The following is a 5,695-nucleotide window of genomic DNA, read 5'->3' as shown; positions in this document are numbered from 1 at the left end:
TTCTCCATTTTCTCGATTAATCTTGCCAGACGCGTGCGTGTCTCGCTGATGTTTTCAAACTGCTAGTTGTCAGTCTCATTTTCAGATCTAGGATGAGTTTTCCTGGGCTCGGGGAGATCTGCTCCTTTGTGTTTGCTTCTTTATTAACTCCTTTCTTTATCCGTGACGGTTGCTGTCCTTTTGTTCAAGTTCTGCGCTCAGTGTGCGGATGTCAGTGTCTGTCTTCAAGCAGGTGTGAGATGCCGGCTCTCAGTCCGCTGTGTGCAGACGTGTGATTCTATTCTCATCTCTGCTCAGACATTCCTCTGACAGGCCCTCATTCCTGCTTGACAACAAGAACACTAAATTTAACTCCCGTTAACCCAGTAAACAGTTCCGTCAGACATTTTCCTCTAGCGGCATCTGGTTTAAAGCTTCATCCCTCTCAGGTAAAAATCTGAGCCCATTCGAGGGTGAGTCCACCACCTCCGTCTGCTCCAAGTTCCTCTCCAAGCCCAGGCGCAGCTGCCAGGAGGAGAATGCGGGAGCCCTCTGACCCCTTCACATCCCAGGAGCCCACACCTGCAGCCTGCCGAGGGCACTGAGCCTCGGGGTGTCACCCAGAGAGGTGCATGCCTGTGGCTGGCCACGGGCTATGGGGGTGGGGTTCCCATCAGATTCTTGGAGGTTTCTCTCATGTCCCATGGTGACCCCTGGGTCTTCAGGCACTGTCCTCTCTTCCCCTAGCCAGCCAGTGTTGGAGATCCGACAGAGTCTCTGCTCTCATTCTTATGAGAAGGGGCACTCCCAGCCCACCAGTGGGTGATACGTGGGGAGGCATGGCTGGCTCTCCAGCCACGTCAGTGGCCTCCCTGGGTCCACAGGAACTCAAGAATCCTGTCCCGTCCACCTTGACATGACGGGAACAGGTGGGAGCTGCCTGCCCTCCTTGCCTGAGCTCTGATGTACCTGCGGGTCTGCTTCTTGGCTACCTTCAGCGGAAGCGGGTGCTTCAGCTGAACCCTGAGCCCTTCAGACTTCAGGGAAGACGATCTTGTTGCTATGGGGTGGGCGTGGGGGGTCAGTTTTCCACCCCACCCCCCAGCATGCAGTGTACTGTGCTGTCCTTTGTCTCACGGGGCGATCTGCTGGGGCGAGGGTGGGACACAGGAGGGGCAGCAGAGTGGCCCAGAGTCTTCAGTTACTGCCGGGGACCATCCCCTTGCAGAATGTATTAATCTGAATGTGCTTTCCTTCCCCATGATGTCTTTCCTCCAGAAACAGAGGAGAGAGGTGGGTGTGGTCAGGCAGCCTCTGATCTCAAAGCCTTTTCCTTTCTGGTCCACAGTGAGAAATCATCTGGCCATCTTGTTGCCCAGGACTGACCCTGGTGTGCAAGATGGGAGTTAAAGGCATGAAGGCAGGGAGCTTACCTGCCTCTCCCCACTTCTAAGGCCTCCAGGAGCTTTGGTGATCCTTGGTCTGTGGCTGCATCTCTGTGGTCACTGCCTCTGTGTCACATGGCCTCTGCCCTATGCACCTCTGCTTTCTCATAAGGACTCTTTCATTGGATGAGGGCCCACTCTCATCCAGGAGGATCTCATCTCACTAGTTACTTCCCAAATAGTCTCCCTCACAACTCCAGGTAGACGTGAATCTTTGGGGGACCCTCTCCAACCCAATGTGGTGTGGGACTCGGGGTCTCTGCTGAAGCTGACACCTTCCCAGGATCTCTCAGCTCCTCTTCCGGTGAGCAGGCCAGATCCAGGGGACAGTGGAACATCTGAGGCTCTCGTTCCTTTTCCTGGACTCTCTACCTGCCGAAGAAGCGCAGATGTTTTGGAGGCTGGAATGTGGTCTTACGGGCCCTGGATAATCTGAGCATCACTGGGAGCACCCACATCTCCAGGAGACGATGGAACACTTCGACATTTGTTGTGAGTAGCTGCTCCTTCAGGCCCCAAAGCAGAGGAGTGGGAGGTCCATCAGCTGACCGTGCCCGTGGCCTGGGCCGCGATTACGGTGCCCGGTGCCTTTGTGCTTCTGCCCAGCCAGGTGGAGCACTGAATAGAGTGTCTGCCACCATGCAAGAGTGAGCGTCAGACTTGGGGGCCCCAGAAGGTCTAGCTGAGAGTTTTCGGATTTGGGGCAAACATAGCTGTCACCTGGTCTATTGAAGCTCTAAGTGGCTGCATGTTGCAATGACCCAGAATTCTTGAAAGAACTGATGTCTGAGTCCCAATTCTGATGTGAATTAAATATGTGAACTGTTAGAAATTGATTCTACTATGAATCCTGGAAATGGGTTGTGGCCCGGGTTTGGGGGATTGTTAAAGTGTCTTTTCCAAAACAGCTTTGTTTAGGTCCAGTTAACACTCATGAGTCACCCAGTTTCAAGCGTATAGTACTGCGGTTTTCAGGAGTCATAGTGCTGTGTGTCCGTCATCACAATCTTGTTTTAGAACATTTTGTTGCCCCTAAAAGGAACCCCAGGCTTGTCAGCAGGCACCTCATTACCACCACCACTGCCCTCTCAGCCCCAGGCAATCCACTTTCTCTCTCTCTGAGATGTGTCCATTCTGGCCTTTGATATGAAAGGAACATGAAGTTGTTGTACCTGGCTTCTTTCCTTAACACATCTTCAGGGTTCATCCACGTTATAACATTCCTTTTTATCACTGAACACTGTTCTATTTTATGCACGTGCCACATTTTGTGTCTCCACTCATCAGTCATGGACATTTATATTCCTTCCACATTTTTGCTGTTATGAGTAACATTGCTACGAACACTCACATGCAAGTTTCCCTGTGGATGCTCTATTGCCTTGAAGTTTACCATTTCCTGGAATTTCCCTGGTGACACAGCGGAGAAGAATCTGCCTGTGAATGCAGGGGACACGGGTTCAACCCTGGCCTGGGAAGATTCCACGCTATGAGGGGCAACGAAGCCCATGCACCACCACTACTGAGCCTGGGCTCTAGAGCCTGTGAAGTGTAACTGCTGAAGCCCACGTGCCTAGAGCCTGTGCCCCACAGCAAGAGAAGCCACTGCAATGAGAAACCCCCCACCCCAGTGAGGAGTAGCCTCTGCTCGCTACAACTACGGAAAGCCCACACACAGCAACAGAGATCCAGTGCAACCAAACAGGAATAAACAATTACAATTATAACCAAAAAAAAGTCTACCATTTCCTGTCGATCTATGAATGTTCAAAAGAAGAAATTGGTTATCACCTCTCACTAGTATAAGCCAGCTTCTTCTTGCTAGTGTTTGCTTCTCATATCTAGTCCTGATCTTTCTGTAATTAAACAGAATCTTTTGTAATTAAAATGTATCTTGATAGTAATTTTTTTTTTAGTCCAATCTGATAACCTCTGTCATTTTACTGGCAAATTTAGTCCATTCATAATCATAATTCTTATTCTGGGTTTGTAGCTACCATATTATGAAATTTCTTATTTTACATTTTTATATTTTCCTCTTTTCTTGTCTTTTTGATTGAGCTTTCGGTAGTTCATCCCCACCCCAGTAGTTTGGAAATTACAGAGATCTGTATTTCTTTCTTTAGTTAGCCTTACATTGTGAATATTTAGTCTAAAAGGAATCAATGTTTCCTCATTTATTCTCAGAAAGTAGAACCATAGAATGTTTCAACTTATATCATCCTTCCCAGTGTATATTTTAAAAAAAAGAAAAAAACAGCAAACAGCTTCTTCATTTGAAATATTCATAAATTGACAGGGGAACTTCACTGGTGATCCAGTGGCTAAGAGTCAGCTCTCCTAACGCAGGGCCCAGGTTTGAACCCTAGTCAGAGAACAAGATCCCACATGCCACAATTAAAGATCCCATGCCACATCTAAAAAAAGATCCCACATAAATGTTAAAATGTTAAAAAATAAAATAAATTAACAGGAAACTGTGTACAGAGAGGTCCTGTGTACTCTTCACCCCGTTTTCCACAACAGTTCCATCTTGCTGCTGCTGCTAAGTCGCTTCAGTCGTGTCTGTGCGACCCCATAGATGGCAGCCCACCAGGCTCCCCCGTCCCTGGGGTTCTCCAGGCAAGAACACTGGAGTGGGTTGCCATTTCCTTCTCCAATGCATGAAAGTGAAAAGTGAAAATGAAGTCGCTCAGTCGTTTCTGACTCTTTGCGATCCCATGGTCTGCAGCCTACCAGGCTCCTCCGTCCATGGGATTTTCCAGGCAAGAGTACTGGAGCAGGGTGCCATTGCCTTCTCCGAGTTACATCTTACATGATTATAATACAGTATCAAAACCAGGAAACTGACACTCATAAAATTGTGTACAGTCCTCTCATTTGATCAGATGTGCAGATTTATGTAGCCACCACAGTCAAGGCACAGGAGTATTCCCTCACTACCAAGATCTCCTCGACATCCTTTAGAGTCACACCCACTACCTATAACGTTCCCCACTGCCTACAACCCCTAGCAAGCACTGATCCCTTTTCCATCTCTATGATGTTGTCATTTTGACAAAATGATATAAAATCATCCTGTATGTGACCCTTGGAGATACAACATTTTTTCTCAGCGTAATGCCCTTGAGATCTATCCAGGTTGTTGTCAGTAATACATTTTTTTTTTTTTTTGCCAAGTGCTATTCAAGGGTAGAGTCAGACACAACTGAGCGACTTCACTTTCACTTTTCACTTTCATGCATTGGAGAAGGAAATGGCAACCCACTCCAGTGTTCTTGCCTGGAGAACCCCAGGGACGGGGGAGCCTGGTGGGCTGACGTCTATGGGGTCACACAGAGTCGGACACGACTGAAGCGACTTAGCAGCAGCAGCAGCAGCAGCATTCAAGGGTACAGATGCACCAGCTTTTGTTTAACCATCCTACTTCTACTGTCAGACGTTTTACTTGTCTTTACTTTTTGGCTTTTATGAATAAAAATTGCTACAAATAATTATATACAGATTTTTATGTGGACATAAGTTTTCTTCCTCCAGGATAAATGTCCAGGACTATAATCCTGGGCCATATGATAACTGTATGTTTAGATTTTTTGAAGTCTTTATTGAATTTGTCACAGTATAGCTTCTGTTTTCTGTTTTGGTGTTTTGGCCTCAAGACATGTGGGATCTTATCTCCCTGACCAGGGGTTGAACCTGCACCCCCTGCATTGGAAGACAAGAGTCTTAACCACTGGACCACCAGGGAAGTCCTGATCAGTGTTTTCTACTTGGGTTTTTGCTTCATTCTCACTTTGCTCCACAAGGAAGTGGGGAGAGTTTGGGAGACTCCGAGGAACCAGCCCCAAAGCCCAAAACATGAAAAGACCAGACTGGGCAGAAATGAAATTTCCAGATCCTGACTCAAGGTTTTCCCTGATTGCTCAACTTAAAGCATAACCACATTCCAGGTAGAAGAAAGTCCATTTTTATTCTAAAAGCCCAGCATGCCTGTGTTTTTGCTATTCTCTCCCCTTCAGTCTCATAAACAGCCTGAGAATGACTCAGACGTAAACATCAATCAGGAACTGTCTCCAGCCTGCGAGACAAAATCCAGCGCCGTCTGCAAAGCAAAGTTCTGCTCCCTCATTTTATCGCTGTTTTGCCTTCCAAGGGGTCCCCAGGGCATCTGGTTTCCATCAGTTCCCGCTTCCTCCAGATGGAATGACCCAGCCAGCTCCCCACGGGTCAGGCTGGGGTTCCTTCCCCACACCTCCTTTCTCACTTTTGGA

The sequence above is a fragment of the Bison bison genome, unplaced genomic scaffold (genome assembly GCF_000754665.1).
Source record: "Bison bison bison isolate TAMUID 2011002044 unplaced genomic scaffold, Bison_UMD1.0 scf7180017864371, whole genome shotgun sequence".
Lineage (NCBI taxonomy): Eukaryota > Metazoa > Chordata > Mammalia > Artiodactyla > Bovidae > Bison > Bison bison.
Note: the sequence above shows the minus strand (reverse complement) of the source record.